This window comes from Xenopus tropicalis, chromosome 8, assembly GCF_000004195.4.
Source record: "Xenopus tropicalis strain Nigerian chromosome 8, UCB_Xtro_10.0, whole genome shotgun sequence".
Lineage (NCBI taxonomy): Eukaryota > Metazoa > Chordata > Amphibia > Anura > Pipidae > Xenopus > Xenopus tropicalis.
In genome coordinates, this window is record NC_030684.2 from 118,328,854 (window position 1) to 118,353,298 (window position 24,445).

At 47.1% G+C, this 24,445-nt stretch overlaps 24 non-coding genes and 1 pseudogene across 24 annotated transcripts; all 25 read right to left on the reverse strand.

The window, feature by feature from the left end:
- Positions 1–2,235: 2,235 nt before the first annotated feature.
- Positions 2,236–2,426, reverse strand: LOC116407154. Its single transcript, XR_004220116.1, has one exon. It is a non-coding gene; the product is annotated as a U2 spliceosomal RNA (small nuclear RNA).
- Positions 2,427–2,937: 511 nt separating this feature from the next.
- On the reverse strand, positions 2,938–3,128 carry LOC116407155. The gene has a single exon (XR_004220117.1). It is a non-coding gene; the product is annotated as a U2 spliceosomal RNA (small nuclear RNA).
- Positions 3,129–3,639: 511 nt separating this feature from the next.
- Positions 3,640–3,830, reverse strand: LOC116407156. The gene has a single exon (XR_004220118.1). It is a non-coding gene; the product is annotated as a U2 spliceosomal RNA (small nuclear RNA).
- A 511-nt stretch (positions 3,831–4,341) lies between these two features.
- LOC116407157 lies at positions 4,342–4,532 on the reverse strand. The gene has a single exon (XR_004220119.1). It is a non-coding gene; the product is annotated as a U2 spliceosomal RNA (small nuclear RNA).
- A 511-nt stretch (positions 4,533–5,043) lies between these two features.
- LOC116407159 lies at positions 5,044–5,234 on the reverse strand. The gene has a single exon (XR_004220121.1). It is a non-coding gene; the product is annotated as a U2 spliceosomal RNA (small nuclear RNA).
- A 511-nt stretch (positions 5,235–5,745) lies between these two features.
- LOC116407160 lies at positions 5,746–5,936 on the reverse strand. Its single transcript, XR_004220122.1, has one exon. It is a non-coding gene; the product is annotated as a U2 spliceosomal RNA (small nuclear RNA).
- Positions 5,937–6,447: 511 nt separating this feature from the next.
- On the reverse strand, positions 6,448–6,638 carry LOC116407161. Its single transcript, XR_004220123.1, has one exon. It is a non-coding gene; the product is annotated as a U2 spliceosomal RNA (small nuclear RNA).
- Positions 6,639–7,149: 511 nt separating this feature from the next.
- Positions 7,150–7,340, reverse strand: LOC116407162. Its single transcript, XR_004220124.1, has one exon. It is a non-coding gene; the product is annotated as a U2 spliceosomal RNA (small nuclear RNA).
- Positions 7,341–7,851: 511 nt separating this feature from the next.
- LOC116407163 lies at positions 7,852–8,042 on the reverse strand. The gene has a single exon (XR_004220125.1). It is a non-coding gene; the product is annotated as a U2 spliceosomal RNA (small nuclear RNA).
- Positions 8,043–8,553: 511 nt separating this feature from the next.
- Positions 8,554–8,744, reverse strand: LOC116407164. The gene has a single exon (XR_004220126.1). It is a non-coding gene; the product is annotated as a U2 spliceosomal RNA (small nuclear RNA).
- A 511-nt stretch (positions 8,745–9,255) lies between these two features.
- LOC116407165 lies at positions 9,256–9,446 on the reverse strand. Its single transcript, XR_004220127.1, has one exon. It is a non-coding gene; the product is annotated as a U2 spliceosomal RNA (small nuclear RNA).
- Positions 9,447–9,957: 511 nt separating this feature from the next.
- LOC116407166 lies at positions 9,958–10,148 on the reverse strand. The gene has a single exon (XR_004220128.1). It is a non-coding gene; the product is annotated as a U2 spliceosomal RNA (small nuclear RNA).
- Positions 10,149–10,659: 511 nt separating this feature from the next.
- On the reverse strand, positions 10,660–10,850 carry LOC116407168. The gene has a single exon (XR_004220129.1). It is a non-coding gene; the product is annotated as a U2 spliceosomal RNA (small nuclear RNA).
- Positions 10,851–11,361: 511 nt separating this feature from the next.
- Positions 11,362–11,552, reverse strand: LOC116407169. Its single transcript, XR_004220130.1, has one exon. It is a non-coding gene; the product is annotated as a U2 spliceosomal RNA (small nuclear RNA).
- Positions 11,553–12,063: 511 nt separating this feature from the next.
- Positions 12,064–12,254, reverse strand: LOC116407171. The gene has a single exon (XR_004220132.1). It is a non-coding gene; the product is annotated as a U2 spliceosomal RNA (small nuclear RNA).
- A 511-nt stretch (positions 12,255–12,765) lies between these two features.
- LOC116407172 lies at positions 12,766–12,956 on the reverse strand. Its single transcript, XR_004220133.1, has one exon. It is a non-coding gene; the product is annotated as a U2 spliceosomal RNA (small nuclear RNA).
- Positions 12,957–13,467: 511 nt separating this feature from the next.
- Positions 13,468–13,658, reverse strand: LOC116407173. Its single transcript, XR_004220134.1, has one exon. It is a non-coding gene; the product is annotated as a U2 spliceosomal RNA (small nuclear RNA).
- A 511-nt stretch (positions 13,659–14,169) lies between these two features.
- Positions 14,170–14,360, reverse strand: LOC116407174. Its single transcript, XR_004220135.1, has one exon. It is a non-coding gene; the product is annotated as a U2 spliceosomal RNA (small nuclear RNA).
- A 511-nt stretch (positions 14,361–14,871) lies between these two features.
- LOC116407175 lies at positions 14,872–15,062 on the reverse strand. Its single transcript, XR_004220136.1, has one exon. It is a non-coding gene; the product is annotated as a U2 spliceosomal RNA (small nuclear RNA).
- A 511-nt stretch (positions 15,063–15,573) lies between these two features.
- On the reverse strand, positions 15,574–15,744 carry LOC116407356 (annotated as a pseudogene).
- Positions 15,745–21,432: 5,688 nt separating this feature from the next.
- On the reverse strand, positions 21,433–21,623 carry LOC116407176. Its single transcript, XR_004220137.1, has one exon. It is a non-coding gene; the product is annotated as a U2 spliceosomal RNA (small nuclear RNA).
- A 511-nt stretch (positions 21,624–22,134) lies between these two features.
- LOC116407177 lies at positions 22,135–22,325 on the reverse strand. Its single transcript, XR_004220138.1, has one exon. It is a non-coding gene; the product is annotated as a U2 spliceosomal RNA (small nuclear RNA).
- A 511-nt stretch (positions 22,326–22,836) lies between these two features.
- On the reverse strand, positions 22,837–23,027 carry LOC116407178. The gene has a single exon (XR_004220139.1). It is a non-coding gene; the product is annotated as a U2 spliceosomal RNA (small nuclear RNA).
- Positions 23,028–23,538: 511 nt separating this feature from the next.
- On the reverse strand, positions 23,539–23,729 carry LOC116407179. The gene has a single exon (XR_004220140.1). It is a non-coding gene; the product is annotated as a U2 spliceosomal RNA (small nuclear RNA).
- A 511-nt stretch (positions 23,730–24,240) lies between these two features.
- On the reverse strand, positions 24,241–24,431 carry LOC116407180. The gene has a single exon (XR_004220141.1). It is a non-coding gene; the product is annotated as a U2 spliceosomal RNA (small nuclear RNA).
- Positions 24,432–24,445: the final 14 nt, after the last annotated feature.

A 24,445-nucleotide genomic window follows, 5' to 3' on the forward strand; every position in this document is an offset into this window, starting at 1 on the left:
GCCACACTCTTGCATACAAAAAAAATCGGTATTTAATGTGGCCACAAAATCAAAAATTCCATTTCTTCTACCTATATTCTTGATGCTTCTCACATTCAGGGACCCACACTTTATAAGCATCAAAAGGAAGAATTAAGGGGAAAGCAAAAAAAGGAAGGAGAAAAAAACAAAACTAAAAAACACCAAGGTCAAAAATCAGTCAAAATTACCAAAAACACAAAAAGGAAGTAAATCACCCCGGGTCATTCTTACTTCCTTCGGGAAAACAGTCAGGAGTCGCACTCAAGCGACTCAAGCCTCTGTCCACTCTTGCCGAGAATTCGCTTTCACTAACAGGAGAGAAGACACTTAGATCCATACTGTCTATTGTCCACACACCTTCTTCTTCTTCCACCACTTCTATTTGATCTTCTTCTCTTTCTCCTTCTTCTCTCTCCATCACTACACCCTCACTTCTTTCTTCCACATTTTCTTTCCCGACGATCTTTTCTTTTTCGATCTCTTTTTCGACAATTCTTTCTTCCTCTGCATTCTCCTCCTCTCCTTCTTCCTCACTTCTTATCTCACTCTCCTCATCCGAGAAAACACCTTCGGTCCTTCGTTTCTTCCTTTTGTCACCTCTGGTCATTTTTTTTGCCTTTTTCCCTTCCAGTATGGTTAATTTTTGGCTTACCACTGGGCGTGCTTCATTTTCGACTGGGTTCTGTTCCACCCTCACACTTCTTTGGGGTACTTGGTTCTTATTTTCTTTCCCAGCAGGAATCTTTTTTACTTTACTGGCATATGAAGATTTAGTGCAGTTCATTATATGGTGCCCTTCTACATCACAAATGGAACATCTGGGAATTATCTTGCATTCCTCATCATCATGGCCCATACCAGCACAAACTCGGCACACCAAACCAACTGTACAGCTGTTTGACATATGACCAAAATCATTACATTTCCAACAAAAAGTCGGCATACCTGAGTACTTCAGAAATCCTCGGTTTCCTCTCAAGCTGATGGTCTGAATTGGGTGGTCCAGTCCATCTTCAGATGAGTTATCATACCTCAGCTTGACTCTGAACAGCTTTTTACCGGTCCAGATCCTGTACTCATTAAGAACATCTTTTACATACTCTGCCTCCTCAAAAATCATTTTCATATACTCCAGAACCTCTTTAGTGGGAACATAAGTATTATACATTGAGACAGTAACCATTCTCACATTATCTTGATGCTTAAAGCTTACCTTACATCCAGAAAACTTTTCATCTTGCTGCTTCTCCATAAAAACTTTACGGAAATCATGGTATTTCACTGTCTCATGAAACACAAGCTCATAGATTCCCCTGTTGTAATATTCCGGTAGGCAAAACAAATCCTTTGGCGTAATTCCACATTCTTTCAGCAGAGTTTCCACCACAAAAAACAATCCAGCAGCTCCACGATGTTCTTCTGGTATCTCCACAACAGCTGTATTCTTGTATCTGGTTTGTAGATCCGATGGTGTTCCAAATAAATCCTCCATCTTCTTGAAGGAAGCTACCCTTCACCACACAAGGTGGATCCCGGGCACTTCAAATTGATCCCTCCTCAAAACTTAAAACGGTTTCCTCCCAATAGCAGCAGCTGGCTTAAGACTCCGGTAGGAGCCGATGCCAGAAGGCCGAGAATCAAGCGTTTCAGTCACACTTTCAGCAAAAATCCAATGGATCTTTGCCAAAAGGCCGAGAAGCGATAACCCGAATTGCGCACGCACCGACGGGCCCAGATCCTCGCTTGCTCTACCTCCATGGGGAGAGAGAGGGGCCATAACGCTTCCTCCTGCACCTACACTATCCTCCCCCCAAAACCCCAACCCCCACCTCACACACAAGCCCCCACATTACAGCATCTCGGATATCTTCTACAGCCCTTCTCTGGCTCTGGTCTCTTTGCGGGCTGCAGCCGACGACCACTCAGCACCGCAACAGCAACTTCACCACTCTCCCAGAAGCCAACATTTACATAGCCCCGCCTCTTTCTGGCGCACACAATCAAGCACACAACGAGCTCCTGCAACGAGTCCCGGCTGAAAGGGCATCACACCAAACAACGGGCGGATGACGACATTAACAGCAAACTGTCTCCTGCAAAGTCTTGCAAAGTTCTTTTTTCCCCTTCCTTGGGCTGCTTGTTGCTGCTGTTTCTTTGCACTTGTTGTGCTGCTGCTGCAGATTCGAGCTTGTTCTGATTTTTCAAACTGGATAAGAGAGGTGCACCGGTCCTGGAGGTACTGCAATACCAGGTCGATGCGTGGAGTGGACAGAGCAAGCTCTTCTTCCATCTCCCTGTTCCAAAAATCCATTTAATATATGGTCCCCAGATAGGGGACGTATCAGATATTAAACTGATAAGAACAGATACTACACTTGATCTTAGCCAAAAGGCCGAGAAGCGATAACCCGAATTGCGCACGCACCGACGGGCCCAGATCCTCGCTTGCTCTACCTCCATGGGGAGAGAGAGGGGCCATAACGCTTCCTCCTGCACCTACACTATCCTCCCCCCAAAACCCCAACCCCCACCTCACACACAAGCCCCCACATTACAGCATCTCGGATATCTTCTACAGCCCTTCTCTGGCTCTGGTCTCTTTGCGGGCTGCAGCCGACGACCACTCAGCACCGCAACAGCAACTTCACCACTCTCCCAGAAGCCAACATTTACATAGCCCCGCCTCTTTCTGGCGCACACAATCAAGCACACAACGAGCTCCTGCAACGAGTCCCGGCTGAAAGGGCATCACACCAAACAACGGGCGGATGACGACATTAACAGCAAACTGTCTCCTGCAAAGTCTTGCAAAGTTCTTTTTTCCCCTTCCTTGGGCTGCTTGTTGCTGCTGTTTCTTTGCACTTGTTGTGCTGCTGCTGCAGATTCGAGCTTGTTCTGATTTTTCAAACTGGATAAGAGAGGTGCACCGGTCCTGGAGGTACTGCAATACCAGGTCGATGCGTGGAGTGGACAGAGCAAGCTCTTCTTCCATCTCCCTGTTCCAAAAATCCATTTAATATATGGTCCCCAGATAGGGGACGTATCAGATATTAAACTGATAAGAACAGATACTACACTTGATCTTAGCCAAAAGGCCGAGAAGCGATAACCCGAATTGCGCACGCACCGACGGGCCCAGATCCTCGCTTGCTCTACCTCCATGGGGAGAGAGAGGGGCCATAACGCTTCCTCCTGCACCTACACTATCCTCCCCCCAAAACCCCAACCCCCACCTCACACACAAGCCCCCACATTACAGCATCTCGGATATCTTCTACAGCCCTTCTCTGGCTCTGGTCTCTTTGCGGGCTGCAGCCGACGACCACTCAGCACCGCAACAGCAACTTCACCACTCTCCCAGAAGCCAACATTTACATAGCCCCGCCTCTTTCTGGCGCACACAATCAAGCACACAACGAGCTCCTGCAACGAGTCCCGGCTGAAAGGGCATCACACCAAACAACGGGCGGATGACGACATTAACAGCAAACTGTCTCCTGCAAAGTCTTGCAAAGTTCTTTTTTCCCCTTCCTTGGGCTGCTTGTTGCTGCTGTTTCTTTGCACTTGTTGTGCTGCTGCTGCAGATTCGAGCTTGTTCTGATTTTTCAAACTGGATAAGAGAGGTGCACCGGTCCTGGAGGTACTGCAATACCAGGTCGATGCGTGGAGTGGACAGAGCAAGCTCTTCTTCCATCTCCCTGTTCCAAAAATCCATTTAATATATGGTCCCCAGATAGGGGACGTATCAGATATTAAACTGATAAGAACAGATACTACACTTGATCTTAGCCAAAAGGCCGAGAAGCGATAACCCGAATTGCGCACGCACCGACGGGCCCAGATCCTCGCTTGCTCTACCTCCATGGGGAGAGAGAGGGGCCATAACGCTTCCTCCTGCACCTACACTATCCTCCCCCCAAAACCCCAACCCCCACCTCACACACAAGCCCCCACATTACAGCATCTCGGATATCTTCTACAGCCCTTCTCTGGCTCTGGTCTCTTTGCGGGCTGCAGCCGACGACCACTCAGCACCGCAACAGCAACTTCACCACTCTCCCAGAAGCCAACATTTACATAGCCCCGCCTCTTTCTGGCGCACACAATCAAGCACACAACGAGCTCCTGCAACGAGTCCCGGCTGAAAGGGCATCACACCAAACAACGGGCGGATGACGACATTAACAGCAAACTGTCTCCTGCAAAGTCTTGCAAAGTTCTTTTTTCCCCTTCCTTGGGCTGCTTGTTGCTGCTGTTTCTTTGCACTTGTTGTGCTGCTGCTGCAGATTCGAGCTTGTTCTGATTTTTCAAACTGGATAAGAGAGGTGCACCGGTCCTGGAGGTACTGCAATACCAGGTCGATGCGTGGAGTGGACAGAGCAAGCTCTTCTTCCATCTCCCTGTTCCAAAAATCCATTTAATATATGGTCCCCAGATAGGGGACGTATCAGATATTAAACTGATAAGAACAGATACTACACTTGATCTTAGCCAAAAGGCCGAGAAGCGATAACCCGAATTGCGCACGCACCGACGGGCCCAGATCCTCGCTTGCTCTACCTCCATGGGGAGAGAGAGGGGCCATAACGCTTCCTCCTGCACCTACACTATCCTCCCCCCAAAACCCCAACCCCCACCTCACACACAAGCCCCCACATTACAGCATCTCGGATATCTTCTACAGCCCTTCTCTGGCTCTGGTCTCTTTGCGGGCTGCAGCCGACGACCACTCAGCACCGCAACAGCAACTTCACCACTCTCCCAGAAGCCAACATTTACATAGCCCCGCCTCTTTCTGGCGCACACAATCAAGCACACAACGAGCTCCTGCAACGAGTCCCGGCTGAAAGGGCATCACACCAAACAACGGGCGGATGACGACATTAACAGCAAACTGTCTCCTGCAAAGTCTTGCAAAGTTCTTTTTTCCCCTTCCTTGGGCTGCTTGTTGCTGCTGTTTCTTTGCACTTGTTGTGCTGCTGCTGCAGATTCGAGCTTGTTCTGATTTTTCAAACTGGATAAGAGAGGTGCACCGGTCCTGGAGGTACTGCAATACCAGGTCGATGCGTGGAGTGGACAGAGCAAGCTCTTCTTCCATCTCCCTGTTCCAAAAATCCATTTAATATATGGTCCCCAGATAGGGGACGTATCAGATATTAAACTGATAAGAACAGATACTACACTTGATCTTAGCCAAAAGGCCGAGAAGCGATAACCCGAATTGCGCACGCACCGACGGGCCCAGATCCTCGCTTGCTCTACCTCCATGGGGAGAGAGAGGGGCCATAACGCTTCCTCCTGCACCTACACTATCCTCCCCCCAAAACCCCAACCCCCACCTCACACACAAGCCCCCACATTACAGCATCTCGGATATCTTCTACAGCCCTTCTCTGGCTCTGGTCTCTTTGCGGGCTGCAGCCGACGACCACTCAGCACCGCAACAGCAACTTCACCACTCTCCCAGAAGCCAACATTTACATAGCCCCGCCTCTTTCTGGCGCACACAATCAAGCACACAACGAGCTCCTGCAACGAGTCCCGGCTGAAAGGGCATCACACCAAACAACGGGCGGATGACGACATTAACAGCAAACTGTCTCCTGCAAAGTCTTGCAAAGTTCTTTTTTCCCCTTCCTTGGGCTGCTTGTTGCTGCTGTTTCTTTGCACTTGTTGTGCTGCTGCTGCAGATTCGAGCTTGTTCTGATTTTTCAAACTGGATAAGAGAGGTGCACCGGTCCTGGAGGTACTGCAATACCAGGTCGATGCGTGGAGTGGACAGAGCAAGCTCTTCTTCCATCTCCCTGTTCCAAAAATCCATTTAATATATGGTCCCCAGATAGGGGACGTATCAGATATTAAACTGATAAGAACAGATACTACACTTGATCTTAGCCAAAAGGCCGAGAAGCGATAACCCGAATTGCGCACGCACCGACGGGCCCAGATCCTCGCTTGCTCTACCTCCATGGGGAGAGAGAGGGGCCATAACGCTTCCTCCTGCACCTACACTATCCTCCCCCCAAAACCCCAACCCCCACCTCACACACAAGCCCCCACATTACAGCATCTCGGATATCTTCTACAGCCCTTCTCTGGCTCTGGTCTCTTTGCGGGCTGCAGCCGACGACCACTCAGCACCGCAACAGCAACTTCACCACTCTCCCAGAAGCCAACATTTACATAGCCCCGCCTCTTTCTGGCGCACACAATCAAGCACACAACGAGCTCCTGCAACGAGTCCCGGCTGAAAGGGCATCACACCAAACAACGGGCGGATGACGACATTAACAGCAAACTGTCTCCTGCAAAGTCTTGCAAAGTTCTTTTTTCCCCTTCCTTGGGCTGCTTGTTGCTGCTGTTTCTTTGCACTTGTTGTGCTGCTGCTGCAGATTCGAGCTTGTTCTGATTTTTCAAACTGGATAAGAGAGGTGCACCGGTCCTGGAGGTACTGCAATACCAGGTCGATGCGTGGAGTGGACAGAGCAAGCTCTTCTTCCATCTCCCTGTTCCAAAAATCCATTTAATATATGGTCCCCAGATAGGGGACGTATCAGATATTAAACTGATAAGAACAGATACTACACTTGATCTTAGCCAAAAGGCCGAGAAGCGATAACCCGAATTGCGCACGCACCGACGGGCCCAGATCCTCGCTTGCTCTACCTCCATGGGGAGAGAGAGGGGCCATAACGCTTCCTCCTGCACCTACACTATCCTCCCCCCAAAACCCCAACCCCCACCTCACACACAAGCCCCCACATTACAGCATCTCGGATATCTTCTACAGCCCTTCTCTGGCTCTGGTCTCTTTGCGGGCTGCAGCCGACGACCACTCAGCACCGCAACAGCAACTTCACCACTCTCCCAGAAGCCAACATTTACATAGCCCCGCCTCTTTCTGGCGCACACAATCAAGCACACAACGAGCTCCTGCAACGAGTCCCGGCTGAAAGGGCATCACACCAAACAACGGGCGGATGACGACATTAACAGCAAACTGTCTCCTGCAAAGTCTTGCAAAGTTCTTTTTTCCCCTTCCTTGGGCTGCTTGTTGCTGCTGTTTCTTTGCACTTGTTGTGCTGCTGCTGCAGATTCGAGCTTGTTCTGATTTTTCAAACTGGATAAGAGAGGTGCACCGGTCCTGGAGGTACTGCAATACCAGGTCGATGCGTGGAGTGGACAGAGCAAGCTCTTCTTCCATCTCCCTGTTCCAAAAATCCATTTAATATATGGTCCCCAGATAGGGGACGTATCAGATATTAAACTGATAAGAACAGATACTACACTTGATCTTAGCCAAAAGGCCGAGAAGCGATAACCCGAATTGCGCACGCACCGACGGGCCCAGATCCTCGCTTGCTCTACCTCCATGGGGAGAGAGAGGGGCCATAACGCTTCCTCCTGCACCTACACTATCCTCCCCCCAAAACCCCAACCCCCACCTCACACACAAGCCCCCACATTACAGCATCTCGGATATCTTCTACAGCCCTTCTCTGGCTCTGGTCTCTTTGCGGGCTGCAGCCGACGACCACTCAGCACCGCAACAGCAACTTCACCACTCTCCCAGAAGCCAACATTTACATAGCCCCGCCTCTTTCTGGCGCACACAATCAAGCACACAACGAGCTCCTGCAACGAGTCCCGGCTGAAAGGGCATCACACCAAACAACGGGCGGATGACGACATTAACAGCAAACTGTCTCCTGCAAAGTCTTGCAAAGTTCTTTTTTCCCCTTCCTTGGGCTGCTTGTTGCTGCTGTTTCTTTGCACTTGTTGTGCTGCTGCTGCAGATTCGAGCTTGTTCTGATTTTTCAAACTGGATAAGAGAGGTGCACCGGTCCTGGAGGTACTGCAATACCAGGTCGATGCGTGGAGTGGACAGAGCAAGCTCTTCTTCCATCTCCCTGTTCCAAAAATCCATTTAATATATGGTCCCCAGATAGGGGACGTATCAGATATTAAACTGATAAGAACAGATACTACACTTGATCTTAGCCAAAAGGCCGAGAAGCGATAACCCGAATTGCGCACGCACCGACGGGCCCAGATCCTCGCTTGCTCTACCTCCATGGGGAGAGAGAGGGGCCATAACGCTTCCTCCTGCACCTACACTATCCTCCCCCCAAAACCCCAACCCCCACCTCACACACAAGCCCCCACATTACAGCATCTCGGATATCTTCTACAGCCCTTCTCTGGCTCTGGTCTCTTTGCGGGCTGCAGCCGACGACCACTCAGCACCGCAACAGCAACTTCACCACTCTCCCAGAAGCCAACATTTACATAGCCCCGCCTCTTTCTGGCGCACACAATCAAGCACACAACGAGCTCCTGCAACGAGTCCCGGCTGAAAGGGCATCACACCAAACAACGGGCGGATGACGACATTAACAGCAAACTGTCTCCTGCAAAGTCTTGCAAAGTTCTTTTTTCCCCTTCCTTGGGCTGCTTGTTGCTGCTGTTTCTTTGCACTTGTTGTGCTGCTGCTGCAGATTCGAGCTTGTTCTGATTTTTCAAACTGGATAAGAGAGGTGCACCGGTCCTGGAGGTACTGCAATACCAGGTCGATGCGTGGAGTGGACAGAGCAAGCTCTTCTTCCATCTCCCTGTTCCAAAAATCCATTTAATATATGGTCCCCAGATAGGGGACGTATCAGATATTAAACTGATAAGAACAGATACTACACTTGATCTTAGCCAAAAGGCCGAGAAGCGATAACCCGAATTGCGCACGCACCGACGGGCCCAGATCCTCGCTTGCTCTACCTCCATGGGGAGAGAGAGGGGCCATAACGCTTCCTCCTGCACCTACACTATCCTCCCCCCAAAACCCCAACCCCCACCTCACACACAAGCCCCCACATTACAGCATCTCGGATATCTTCTACAGCCCTTCTCTGGCTCTGGTCTCTTTGCGGGCTGCAGCCGACGACCACTCAGCACCGCAACAGCAACTTCACCACTCTCCCAGAAGCCAACATTTACATAGCCCCGCCTCTTTCTGGCGCACACAATCAAGCACACAACGAGCTCCTGCAACGAGTCCCGGCTGAAAGGGCATCACACCAAACAACGGGCGGATGACGACATTAACAGCAAACTGTCTCCTGCAAAGTCTTGCAAAGTTCTTTTTTCCCCTTCCTTGGGCTGCTTGTTGCTGCTGTTTCTTTGCACTTGTTGTGCTGCTGCTGCAGATTCGAGCTTGTTCTGATTTTTCAAACTGGATAAGAGAGGTGCACCGGTCCTGGAGGTACTGCAATACCAGGTCGATGCGTGGAGTGGACAGAGCAAGCTCTTCTTCCATCTCCCTGTTCCAAAAATCCATTTAATATATGGTCCCCAGATAGGGGACGTATCAGATATTAAACTGATAAGAACAGATACTACACTTGATCTTAGCCAAAAGGCCGAGAAGCGATAACCCGAATTGCGCACGCACCGACGGGCCCAGATCCTCGCTTGCTCTACCTCCATGGGGAGAGAGAGGGGCCATAACGCTTCCTCCTGCACCTACACTATCCTCCCCCCAAAACCCCAACCCCCACCTCACACACAAGCCCCCACATTACAGCATCTCGGATATCTTCTACAGCCCTTCTCTGGCTCTGGTCTCTTTGCGGGCTGCAGCCGACGACCACTCAGCACCGCAACAGCAACTTCACCACTCTCCCAGAAGCCAACATTTACATAGCCCCGCCTCTTTCTGGCGCACACAATCAAGCACACAACGAGCTCCTGCAACGAGTCCCGGCTGAAAGGGCATCACACCAAACAACGGGCGGATGACGACATTAACAGCAAACTGTCTCCTGCAAAGTCTTGCAAAGTTCTTTTTTCCCCTTCCTTGGGCTGCTTGTTGCTGCTGTTTCTTTGCACTTGTTGTGCTGCTGCTGCAGATTCGAGCTTGTTCTGATTTTTCAAACTGGATAAGAGAGGTGCACCGGTCCTGGAGGTACTGCAATACCAGGTCGATGCGTGGAGTGGACAGAGCAAGCTCTTCTTCCATCTCCCTGTTCCAAAAATCCATTTAATATATGGTCCCCAGATAGGGGACGTATCAGATATTAAACTGATAAGAACAGATACTACACTTGATCTTAGCCAAAAGGCCGAGAAGCGATAACCCGAATTGCGCACGCACCGACGGGCCCAGATCCTCGCTTGCTCTACCTCCATGGGGAGAGAGAGGGGCCATAACGCTTCCTCCTGCACCTACACTATCCTCCCCCCAAAACCCCAACCCCCACCTCACACACAAGCCCCCACATTACAGCATCTCGGATATCTTCTACAGCCCTTCTCTGGCTCTGGTCTCTTTGCGGGCTGCAGCCGACGACCACTCAGCACCGCAACAGCAACTTCACCACTCTCCCAGAAGCCAACATTTACATAGCCCCGCCTCTTTCTGGCGCACACAATCAAGCACACAACGAGCTCCTGCAACGAGTCCCGGCTGAAAGGGCATCACACCAAACAACGGGCGGATGACGACATTAACAGCAAACTGTCTCCTGCAAAGTCTTGCAAAGTTCTTTTTTCCCCTTCCTTGGGCTGCTTGTTGCTGCTGTTTCTTTGCACTTGTTGTGCTGCTGCTGCAGATTCGAGCTTGTTCTGATTTTTCAAACTGGATAAGAGAGGTGCACCGGTCCTGGAGGTACTGCAATACCAGGTCGATGCGTGGAGTGGACAGAGCAAGCTCTTCTTCCATCTCCCTGTTCCAAAAATCCATTTAATATATGGTCCCCAGATAGGGGACGTATCAGATATTAAACTGATAAGAACAGATACTACACTTGATCTTAGCCAAAAGGCCGAGAAGCGATAACCCGAATTGCGCACGCACCGACGGGCCCAGATCCTCGCTTGCTCTACCTCCATGGGGAGAGAGAGGGGCCATAACGCTTCCTCCTGCACCTACACTATCCTCCCCCCAAAACCCCAACCCCCACCTCACACACAAGCCCCCACATTACAGCATCTCGGATATCTTCTACAGCCCTTCTCTGGCTCTGGTCTCTTTGCGGGCTGCAGCCGACGACCACTCAGCACCGCAACAGCAACTTCACCACTCTCCCAGAAGCCAACATTTACATAGCCCCGCCTCTTTCTGGCGCACACAATCAAGCACACAACGAGCTCCTGCAACGAGTCCCGGCTGAAAGGGCATCACACCAAACAACGGGCGGATGACGACATTAACAGCAAACTGTCTCCTGCAAAGTCTTGCAAAGTTCTTTTTTCCCCTTCCTTGGGCTGCTTGTTGCTGCTGTTTCTTTGCACTTGTTGTGCTGCTGCTGCAGATTCGAGCTTGTTCTGATTTTTCAAACTGGATAAGAGAGGTGCACCGGTCCTGGAGGTACTGCAATACCAGGTCGATGCGTGGAGTGGACAGAGCAAGCTCTTCTTCCATCTCCCTGTTCCAAAAATCCATTTAATATATGGTCCCCAGATAGGGGACGTATCAGATATTAAACTGATAAGAACAGATACTACACTTGATCTTAGCCAAAAGGCCGAGAAGCGATAACCCGAATTGCGCACGCACCGACGGGCCCAGATCCTCGCTTGCTCTACCTCCATGGGGAGAGAGAGGGGCCATAACGCTTCCTCCTGCACCTACACTATCCTCCCCCCAAAACCCCAACCCCCACCTCACACACAAGCCCCCACATTACAGCATCTCGGATATCTTCTACAGCCCTTCTCTGGCTCTGGTCTCTTTGCGGGCTGCAGCCGACGACCACTCAGCACCGCAACAGCAACTTCACCACTCTCCCAGAAGCCAACATTTACATAGCCCCGCCTCTTTCTGGCGCACACAATCAAGCACACAACGAGCTCCTGCAACGAGTCCCGGCTGAAAGGGCATCACACCAAACAACGGGCGGATGACGACATTAACAGCAAACTGTCTCCTGCAAAGTCTTGCAAAGTTCTTTTTTCCCCTTCCTTGGGCTGCTTGTTGCTGCTGTTTCTTTGCACTTGTTGTGCTGCTGCTGCAGATTCGAGCTTGTTCTGATTTTTCAAACTGGATAAGAGAGGTGCACCGGTCCTGGAGGTACTGCAATACCAGGTCGATGCGTGGAGTGGACAGAGCAAGCTCTTCTTCCATCTCCCTGTTCCAAAAATCCATTTAATATATGGTCCCCAGATAGGGGACGTATCAGATATTAAACTGATAAGAACAGATACTACACTTGATCTTAGCCAAAAGGCCGAGAAGCGATAACCCGAATTGCGCACGCACCGACGGGCCCAGATCCTCGCTTGCTCTACCTCCATGGGGAGAGAGAGGGGCCATAACGCTTCCTCCTGCACCTACACTATCCTCCCCCCAAAACCCCAACCCCCACCTCACACACAAGCCCCCACATTACAGCATCTCGGATATCTTCTACAGCCCTTCTCTGGCTCTGGTCTCTTTGCGGGCTGCAGCCGACGACCACTCAGCACCGCAACAGCAACTTCACCACTCTCCCAGAAGCCAACATTTACATAGCCCCGCCTCTTTCTGGCGCACACAATCAAGCACACAACGAGCTCCTGCAACGAGTCCCGGCTGAAAGGGCATCACACCAAACAACGGGCGGATGACGACATTAACAGCAAACTGTCTCCTGCAAAGTCTTGCAAAGTTCTTTTTTCCCCTTCCTTGGGCTGCTTGTTGCTGCTGTTTCTTTGCACTTGTTGTGCTGCTGCTGCAGATTCGAGCTTGTTCTGATTTTTCAAACTGGATAAGAGAGGTGCACCGGTCCTGGAGGTACTGCAATACCAGGTCGATGCGTGGAGTGGACAGAGCAAGCTCTTCTTCCATCTCCCTGTTCCAAAAATCCATTTAATATATGGTCCCCAGATAGGGGACGTATCAGATATTAAACTGATAAGAACAGATACTACACTTGATCTTAGCCAAAAGGCCGAGAAGCGATAACCCGAATTGCGCACGCACCGACGGGCCCAGATCCTCGCTTGCTCTACCTCCATGGGGAGAGAGAGGGGCCATAACGCTTCCTCCTGCACCTACACTATCCTCCCCCCAAAACCCCAACCCCCACCTCACACACAAGCCCCCACATTACAGCATCTCGGATATCTTCTACAGCCCTTCTCTGGCTCTGGTCTCTTTGCGGGCTGCAGCCGACGACCACTCAGCACCGCAACAGCAACTTCACCACTCTCCCAGAAGCCAACATTTACATAGCCCCGCCTCTTTCTGGCGCACACAATCAAGCACACAACGAGCTCCTGCAACGAGTCCCGGCTGAAAGGGCATCACACCAAACAACGGGCGGATGACGACATTAACAGCAAACTGTCTCCTGCAAAGTCTTGCAAAGTTCTTTTTTCCCCTTCCTTGGGCTGCTTGTTGCTGCTGTTTCTTTGCACTTGTTGTGCTGCTGCTGCAGATTCGAGCTTGTTCTGATTTTTCAAACTGGATAAGAGAGGTGCACCGGTCCTGGAGGTACTGCAATACCAGGTCGATGCGTGGAGTGGACAGAGCAAGCTCTTCTTCCATCTCCCTGTTCCAAAAATCCATTTAATATATGGTCCCCAGATAGGGGACGTATCAGATATTAAACTGATAAGAACAGATACTACACTTGATCTTAGCCAAAAGGCCGAGAAGCGATAACCCGAATTGCGCACGCACCGACGGGCCCAGATCCTCGCTTGCTCTACCTCCATGGGGAGAGAGAGGGGCCATAACGCTTCCTCCTGCACCTACACTATCCTCCCCCCAAAACCCCAACCCCCACCTCACACACAAGCCCCCACATTACAGCATCTCGGATATCTTCTACAGCCCTTCTCTGGCTCTGGTCTCTTTGCGGGCTGCAGCCGACGACCACTCAGCACCGCAACAGCAACTTCACCACTCTCCCAGAAGCCAACATTTACATAGCCCCGCCTCTTTCTGGCGCACACAATCAAGCACACAACGAGCTCCTGCAACGAGTCCCGGCTGAAAGGGCATCACACCAAACAACGGGCGGATGACGACATTAACAGCAAACTGTCTCCTGCAAAGTCTTGCAAAGTTCTTTTTTCCCCTTCCTTGGGCTGCTTGTTGCTGCTGTTTCTTTGCACTTGTTGTGCTGCTGCTGCAGATTCGAGCTTGTTCTGATTTTTCAAACTGGATAAGAGAGGTGCACCGGTCCTGGAGGTACTGCAATACCAGGTCGATGCGTGGAGTGGACAGAGCAAGCTCTTCTTCCATCTCCCTGTTCCAAAAATCCATTTAATATATGGTCCCCAGATAGGGGACGTATCAGATATTAAACTGATAAGAACAGATACTACACTTGATCTTAGCCAAAAGGCCGAGAAGCGATAACCCGAATTGCGCACGCACCGACGGGCCCAGATCCTCGCTTGCTCTACCTCCATGGGGAGAGAGAGGGGCCATAACGCTTCCTCCTGCACCTACACTATCCTCCCCCCAAAACCCCAACCCCCACCTCACACACAAGCCCCCACATTACAGCATCTCGGATATCTTCTACAGCCCTTCTCTGGCTCTGGTCTCTTTGCGGGCTGCAGCCGACGACCACTCAGCACCGCAACAGCAACTTCACCACTCTCCCAGAAGCCAACATTTACATAGCCCCGCCTCTTTCTGGCGCACACAATCAAGCACACAACGAGCTCCTGCAACGAGTCCCGGCTGAAAGGGCATCACACCAAACAACGGGCGGATGACGACATTAACAGCAAACTGTCTCCTGCAAAGTCTTGCAAAGTTCTTTTTTCCCCTTCCTTGGGCTGCTTGTTGCTGCTGTTTCTTTGCACTTGTTGTGCTGCTGCTGCAGATTCGAGCTTGTTCTGATTTTTCAAACTGGATAAGAGAGGTGCACCGGTCCTGGAGGTACTGCAATACCAGGTCGATGCGTGGAGTGGACAGAGCAAGCTCTTCTTCCATCTCCCTGTTCCAAAAATCCATTTAATATATGGTCCCCAGATAGGGGACGTATCAGATATTAAACTGATAAGAACAGATACTACACTTGATCTTAGCCAAAAGGCCGAGAAGCGATAACCCGAATTGCGCACGCACCGACGGGCCCAGATCCTCGCTTGCTCTACCTCCATGGGGAGAGAGAGGGGCCATAACGCTTCCTCCTGCACCTACACTATCCTCCCCCCAAAACCCCAACCCCCACCTCACACACAAGCCCCCACATTACAGCATCTCGGATATCTTCTACAGCCCTTCTCTGGCTCTGGTCTCTTTGCGGGCTGCAGCCGACGACCACTCAGCACCGCAACAGCAACTTCACCACTCTCCCAGAAGCCAACATTTACATAGCCCCGCCTCTTTCTGGCGCACACAATCAAGCACACAACGAGCTCCTGCAACGAGTCCCGGCTGAAAGGGCATCACACCAAACAACGGGCGGATGACGACATTAACAGCAAACTGTCTCCTGCAAAGTCTTGCAAAGTTCTTTTTTCCCCTTCCTTGGGCTGCTTGTTGCTGCTGTTTCTTTGCACTTGTTGTGCTGCTGCTGCAGATTCGAGCTTGTTCTGATTTTTCAAACTGGATAAGAGAGGTGCACCGGTCCTGGAGGTACTGCAATACCAGGTCGATGCGTGGAGTGGACAGAGCAAGCTCTTCTTCCATCTCCCTGTTCCAAAAATCCATTTAATATATGGTCCCCAGATAGGGGACGTATCAGATATTAAACTGATAAGAACAGATTTTTTTTTTTTTTTTTTTTTTTTTTTTTTTTTTTTTTTTTTTTTTTTTTTTTTTTTTTTTTTTTTTTTTTTTTTTTTTTTTTTTTAAATCCTTTCAGTTTGAGTTTCTTTCATAAGAAAAATTTTCCATTACAAACAAAAATGAAAAAATCAAGAAAGAAACTATGACACATCATAAAGGAAAAAGAAAATATTCTTAGAAAAATTTTTTTAAGAAAATTTATACCAGTCTTTAATTTTCCATTCATTCATGGCAGACATTCCAAATTTTTTCTTATCAACTAAATACAAAATATATAGATTACTTAAGGCAAATTTTATACAGTCGGTTATAGTTAACTCATCCCTTCTTAAAACTAAAATATTTCTACACTTCCAAATAGCTTCTTTGGTTACATTAATAATTTGCCAGGCCTTGATAGCATCCCCATTTTTACATTTTAAGTTCAGTCCAAAAAAAACTTGCTCATAACCTAAAAACTCAAGCTCTCCTACATATTTTAAAAAACCTCTCATCTTCTCCCACACCATTCTTGAGAAACTACAATTCCAGAAGACATGCATTACCGTTTCATCATATACACAACCATTTCTGGGACATTTGGGGTTATTTAATAAACCTCTTAAGTACTGGAAGTTCCTTACTGGCAAGCAATCATGAACTACTGCCCATGCCAAATCCTTTTGACTATTGGTAAGATTTTTATTCAGTACCATATTCCAGATGTTTTTAGAAACTTTAGCGTTAAATTTTTCAACCGGGTATATTAATTCATTTTTTTTAAAACTTTTAACTATTTGTTTTGCGTTTACAAGCTCAGTAAAATCAAATGTATTTAAATTATATTTTCTCACTATTTTCTCTAAAATCACATAAAACCTACTGATTTTAAAAGCGCGCGGTTTATTTAAATCAATTCCCAACCATTTATATTTATTAAAGAACCAACCTCCGCTATATTTTATAAAATTGGACACAATACTCTCTTTTTTTAACAACCTAAAAATAAAAGCAGCATGTTTTAATGATAAAAAAAGTCTTAGGTCAGGCACACCTCTACCCCCGTTATCTATATCTTTATACATAATTTCTCTTTTTATTTTCTCCATTTTAGATCCCCATATAAAAACGAAGATTTCTCTTATAAATTTCCTCATGTACAAATCCGATGGTAAAAACACAATAGACACATATAATAAAAGGGATAAAATTACGGCCTTAATAATTAAAACTTTCCCTACAATTGACAGGTTCCTTAGTTTCCAAAAACCCAATTTTCTCCTAATTTTACTCAACACAACCGCCCAATCGTCTTCACCCGAGAGAGACTGGTTAAAAGTAATCCCTAATATTTTTACACTACTCTTAATAACTTTGAATTTACAGAACATATCAAAATTCCAGTTCCCATAAGCGCAACATGTTGATTTACTCAAATTCAGACTCAATCCAGATATACATTTAAAACAACCTGTAATAAAACATACCCTATTAATAGAAGTTGAGTTCCTACATATCACTACCACATCATCCATGTACGCTAAACATTTCACTTCCTTTCCTCCACCTCCAGGAATCTTTATACCCTTAATTAATTTATCTCTTCTAAAAAATTGTACTAAAGGCTCCATGATGCAAATAAATAAAATGGGAGATAAAGGACAACCCTGTCTCACTCCTGATTGTATATTAATTTTTTTTGTTAAAAACCCATTAACTAAAACCTTACTTTCAACCTTATTATATAAAATTTTAATCATTTTAATAAAATCAATAGGCAAATTCATTTTTTCTAAAACAAGGAACATAAAATCATGTGATATACTGTCAAATGCTTTTTCAAAATCTAAAGAAAAAAGACTGACACCCTGATCTCTATCTAAAACATCGTATAACATATCCCTTATTAATATCACGTTTTCCCAAATCATTCTTCCTGGTACTGCACAATTCTGACCCTCTTCAATCACGATGTTTATTATTTTCCTAAATCTATTAGCTATAACTTTCGCCATAATTTTGTAATCCACGTTTAACAATGTTATTGGCCTATAATTTTTAATGTTTTCTTTATCTTCCTTTTTATATATAAGGGTTACCAAACCTTCTTTTTGAGATTGTGTCAGTTCACCTTTTTTAAAACACTCATTCACCAAATCGCACAAATCATACTTAATAAAATCCCAAAATTTTAAGTAAAATTCCACAGTCAAGCCATCTAATCCCGGAGATTTATTTTTAGAAAAACTTTTAACTGCCTCCTCTAATTCAAACATGGTGATTTCCCCTTTTAAAACCTTTTGCTCATTTAAATTAAGGCATCTATTTAAATTATTTAAAAACATCTCCGCAAAACTTTTATCTATAATTTCCTTTTTACCTAATAAATTATTATAAAAATTAAAAACGACATCTAAAATATAATTTATATCATTAATACCATTTAGTCTTACGATCTGATTATTATTTTTATTTTTAACACATCTAAAAAAGAAGCTTGAACACTTTTCATTTTCTTCAAAATCTTTCACTCTAGAATTAAAAATAATTTCTTTTCCCCTTCGTTCAATCCACTTTTTAATATCTTTTTTCACATCATCAATTCCTTTATTAAAATCGTATCCTAGTTCTCTAAAAGCCAACATTCCTTGTAAACGAGAATTTAAAAGCTTAAAATGACTCCATTCTTTTTTCTTTTTCTTTATACCATTCCTTATAAAAAATAATTTACATTCATTTTTAACCCAATCCCACCATACACTCTTAGAAACAAATGTCTCTTTCATACTTTTCAAAAATTTATATTTATTTTCAAACAATTCACATATCCTTGCATCCTCTAACAATAAATAGTTCAACTTCCAAGGCCTTCTTGCTGTACTTGTTATATTTTCTGCACCCATTGACACACACAATATTTTATGGTCAGAAAATCCACTAATTATTAACTCAAAATCATGTATTTGAAATTCATTTGAACAAAAACAAAAATCTATTCTGGATTGACTATTTTTATTTGCCCAAGTAAAACCACTTTTATCTCCGTGTTTTAACCTCCATGCATCTTTTAGATCAAAATCTTTTATCAATTTTTTAAGAACAACAGAAGATTTATCTAATTTATTACTTCCAATCCTATCTTTCCCTTCTATTATGCAATTAAAATCCCCCAGCACAATAATAGGCTCTGAACCCACCAAAAAATAACTAATTTTCTCAAATAACTTAATTCTATCATTTTTACCTGTATTCCCATAGACACACATAATTTTGACTTTAAAACCCCCAAAACAACCCTTAACACAAAAAGCTCTACCTGGCTCGATTTCAAAATAACTTTCAAAAACAAAAGAATCACCTTTAATTAATAATCCTATACCGGAGTTTTTTATATTATTTTCCCCTGAAAAAAAAGAAGGTCCCCATTTCCAAGAATCTGATAGCAACTTATAATTTTTACAAAACTCAATGCCACACTCTTGCATACAAAAAAAATCGGTATTTAATGTGGCCACAAAATCAAAAATTCCATTTCTTCTACCTATATTCTTGATGCTTCTCACATTCAGGGACCCACACTTTATAAGCATCAAAAGGAAGAATTAAGGGGAAAGCAAAAAAAGGAAGGAGAAAAAAACAAAACTAAAAAACACCAAGGTCAAAAATCAGTCAAAATTACCAAAAACACAAAAAGGAAGTAAATCACCCCGGGTCATTCTTACTTCCTTCGGGAAAACAGTCAGGAGTCGCACTCAAGCGACTCAAGCCTCTGTCCACTCTTGCCGAGAATTCGCTTTCACTAACAGGAGAGAAGACACTTAGATCCATACTGTCTATTGTCCACACACCTTCTTCTTCTTCCACCACTTCTATTTGATCTTCTTCTCTTTCTCCTTCTTCTCTCTCCATCACTACACCCTCACTTCTTTCTTCCACATTTTCTTTCCCGACGATCTTTTCTTTTTCGATCTCTTTTTCGACAATTCTTTCTTCCTCTGCATTCTCCTCCTCTCCTTCTTCCTCACTTCTTATCTCACTCTCCTCATCCGAGAAAACACCTTCGGTCCTTCGTTTCTTCCTTTTGTCACCTCTGGTCATTTTTTTTGCCTTTTTCCCTTCCAGTATGGTTAATTTTTGGCTTACCACTGGGCGTGCTTCATTTTCGACTGGGTTCTGTTCCACCCTCACACTTCTTTGGGGTACTTGGTTCTTATTTTCTTTCCCAGCAGGAATCTTTTTTACTTTACTGGCATATGAAGATTTAGTGCAGTTCATTATATGGTGCCCTTCTACATCACAAATGGAACATCTGGGAATTATCTTGCATTCCTCATCATCATGGCCCATACCAGCACAAACTCGGCACACCAAACCAACTGTACAGCTGTTTGACATATGACCAAAATCATTACATTTCCAACAAAAAGTCGGCATACCTGAGTACTTCAGAAATCCTCGGTTTCCTCTCAAGCTGATGGTCTGAATTGGGTGGTCCAGTCCATCTTCAGATGAGTTATCATACCTCAGCTTGACTCTGAACAGCTTTTTACCGGTCCAGATCCTGTACTCATTAAGAACATCTTTTACATACTCTGCCTCCTCAAAAATCATTTTCATATACTCCAGAACCTCTTTAGTGGGAACATAAGTATTATACATTGAGACAGTAACCATTCTCACATTATCTTGATGCTTAAAGCTTACCTTACATCCAGAAAACTTTTCATCTTGCTGCTTCTCCATAAAAACTTTACGGAAATCATGGTATTTCACTGTCTCATGAAACACAAGCTCATAGATTCCCCTGTTGTAATATTCCGGTAGGCAAAACAAATCCTTTGGCGTAATTCCACATTCTTTCAGCAGAGTTTCCACCACAAAAAACAATCCAGCAGCTCCACGATGTTCTTCTGGTATCTCCACAACAGCTGTATTCTTGTATCTGGTTTGTAGATCCGATGGTGTTCCAAATAAATCCTCCATCTTCTTGAAGGAAGCTACCCTTCACCACACAAGGTGGATCCCGGGCACTTCAAATTGATCCCTCCTCAAAACTTAAAACGGTTTCCTCCCAATAGCAGCAGCTGGCTTAAGACTCCGGTAGGAGCCGATGCCAGAAGGCCGAGAATCAAGCGTTTCAGTCACACTTTCAGCAAAAATCCAATGGATCTTTGCCAAAAGGCCGAGAAGCGATAACCCGAATTGCGCACGCACCGACGGGCCCAGATCCTCGCTTGCTCTACCTCCATGGGGAGAGAGAGGGGCCATAACGCTTCCTCCTGCACCTACACTATCCTCCCCCCAAAACCCCAACCCCCACCTCACACACAAGCCCCCACATTACAGCATCTCGGATATCTTCTACAGCCCTTCTCTGGCTCTGGTCTCTTTGCGGGCTGCAGCCGACGACCACTCAGCACCGCAACAGCAACTTCACCACTCTCCCAGAAGCCAACATTTACATAGCCCCGCCTCTTTCTGGCGCACACAATCAAGCACACAACGAGCTCCTGCAACGAGTCCCGGCTGAAAGGGCATCACACCAAACAACGGGCGGATGACGACATTAACAGCAAACTGTCTCCTGCAAAGTCTTGCAAAGTTCTTTTTTCCCCTTCCTTGGGCTGCTTGTTGCTGCTGTTTCTTTGCACTTGTTGTGCTGCTGCTGCAGATTCGAGCTTGTTCTGATTTTTCAAACTGGATAAGAGAGGTGCACCGGTCCTGGAGGTACTGCAATACCAGGTCGATGCGTGGAGTGGACAGAGCAAGCTCTTCTTCCATCTCCCTGTTCCAAAAATCCATTTAATATATGGTCCCCAGATAGGGGACGTATCAGATATTAAACTGATAAGAACAGATACTACACTTGATCTTAGCCAAAAGGCCGAGAAGCGATAACCCGAATTGCGCACGCACCGACGGGCCCAGATCCTCGCTTGCTCTACCTCCATGGGGAGAGAGAGGGGCCATAACGCTTCCTCCTGCACCTACACTATCCTCCCCCCAAAACCCCAACCCCCACCTCACACACAAGCCCCCACATTACAGCATCTCGGATATCTTCTACAGCCCTTCTCTGGCTCTGGTCTCTTTGCGGGCTGCAGCCGACGACCACTCAGCACCGCAACAGCAACTTCACCACTCTCCCAGAAGCCAACATTTACATAGCCCCGCCTCTTTCTGGCGCACACAATCAAGCACACAACGAGCTCCTGCAACGAGTCCCGGCTGAAAGGGCATCACACCAAACAACGGGCGGATGACGACATTAACAGCAAACTGTCTCCTGCAAAGTCTTGCAAAGTTCTTTTTTCCCCTTCCTTGGGCTGCTTGTTGCTGCTGTTTCTTTGCACTTGTTGTGCTGCTGCTGCAGATTCGAGCTTGTTCTGATTTTTCAAACTGGATAAGAGAGGTGCACCGGTCCTGGAGGTACTGCAATACCAGGTCGATGCGTGGAGTGGACAGAGCAAGCTCTTCTTCCATCTCCCTGTTCCAAAAATCCATTTAATATATGGTCCCCAGATAGGGGACGTATCAGATATTAAACTGATAAGAACAGATACTACACTTGATCTTAGCCAAAAGGCCGAGAAGCGATAACCCGAATTGCGCACGCACCGACGGGCCCAGATCCTCGCTTGCTCTACCTCCATGGGGAGAGAGAGGGGCCATAACGCTTCCTCCTGCACCTACACTATCCTCCCCCCAAAACCCCAACCCCCACCTCACACACAAGCCCCCACATTACAGCATCTCGGATATCTTCTACAGCCCTTCTCTGGCTCTGGTCTCTTTGCGGGCTGCAGCCGACGACCACTCAGCACCGCAACAGCAACTTCACCACTCTCCCAGAAGCCAACATTTACATAGCCCCGCCTCTTTCTGGCGCACACAATCAAGCACACAACGAGCTCCTGCAACGAGTCCCGGCTGAAAGGGCATCACACCAAACAACGGGCGGATGACGACATTAACAGCAAACTGTCTCCTGCAAAGTCTTGCAAAGTTCTTTTTTCCCCTTCCTTGGGCTGCTTGTTGCTGCTGTTTCTTTGCACTTGTTGTGCTGCTGCTGCAGATTCGAGCTTGTTCTGATTTTTCAAACTGGATAAGAGAGGTGCACCGGTCCTGGAGGTACTGCAATACCAGGTCGATGCGTGGAGTGGACAGAGCAAGCTCTTCTTCCATCTCCCTGTTCCAAAAATCCATTTAATATATGGTCCCCAGATAGGGGACGTATCAGATATTAAACTGATAAGAACAGATACTACACTTGATCTTAGCCAAAAGGCCGAGAAGCGATAACCCGAATTGCGCACGCACCGACGGGCCCAGATCCTCGCTTGCTCTACCTCCATGGGGAGAGAGAGGGGCCATAACGCTTCCTCCTGCACCTACACTATCCTCCCCCCAAAACCCCAACCCCCACCTCACACACAAGCCCCCACATTACAGCATCTCGGATATCTTCTACAGCCCTTCTCTGGCTCTGGTCTCTTTGCGGGCTGCAGCCGACGACCACTCAGCACCGCAACAGCAACTTCACCACTCTCCCAGAAGCCAACATTTACATAGCCCCGCCTCTTTCTGGCGCACACAATCAAGCACACAACGAGCTCCTGCAACGAGTCCCGGCTGAAAGGGCATCACACCAAACAACGGGCGGATGACGACATTAACAGCAAACTGTCTCCTGCAAAGTCTTGCAAAGTTCTTTTTTCCCCTTCCTTGGGCTGCTTGTTGCTGCTGTTTCTTTGCACTTGTTGTGCTGCTGCTGCAGATTCGAGCTTGTTCTGATTTTTCAAACTGGATAAGAGAGGTGCACCGGTCCTGGAGGTACTGCAATACCAGGTCGATGCGTGGAGTGGACAGAGCAAGCTCTTCTTCCATCTCCCTGTTCCAAAAATCCATTTAATATATGGTCCCCAGATAGGGGACGTATCAGATATTAAACTGATAAGAACAGATACTACACTTGATCTTAGCCAAAAGGCCGAGAAGCGATAACCCGAATTGCGCACGCACCGACGGGCCCAGATCCTCGCTTGCTCTACCTCCATGGGGAGAGAGAGGGGCCATAACGCTTCCTCCTGCACCTACACTATCCTCCCCCCAAAACCCCAACCCCCACCTCACACACAAGCCCCCACATTACAGCATCTCGGATATCTTCTACAGCCCTTCTCTGGCTCTGGTCTCTTTGCGGGCTGCAGCCGACGACCACTCAGCACCGCAACAGCAACTTCACCACTCTCCCAGAAGCCAACATTTACATAGCCCCGCCTCTTTCTGGCGCACACAATCAAGCACACAACGAGCTCCTGCAACGAGTCCCGGCTGAAAGGGCATCACACCAAACAACGGGCGGATGACGACATTAACAGCAAACTGTCTCCTGCAAAGTCTTGCAAAGTTCTTTTTTCCCCTTCCTTGGGCTGCTTGTTGCTGCTGTTTCTTTGCACTTGTTGTGCTGCTGCTGCAGATTCGAGCTTGTTCTGATTTTTCAAACTGGATAAGAGAGGTGCACCGGTCCTGGAGGTACTGCAATACCAGGTCGATGCGTGGAGTGGACAGAGCAAGCTCTTCTTCCATCTCCCTGTTCCAAAAATCCATTTAATATATGGTCCCCAGATAGGGGACGTATCAGATATTAAACTGATAAGAACAGATACTACACTTGATCTTAGCCAAAAGGCCGAGAAGCGATAACCCGAATTGCGC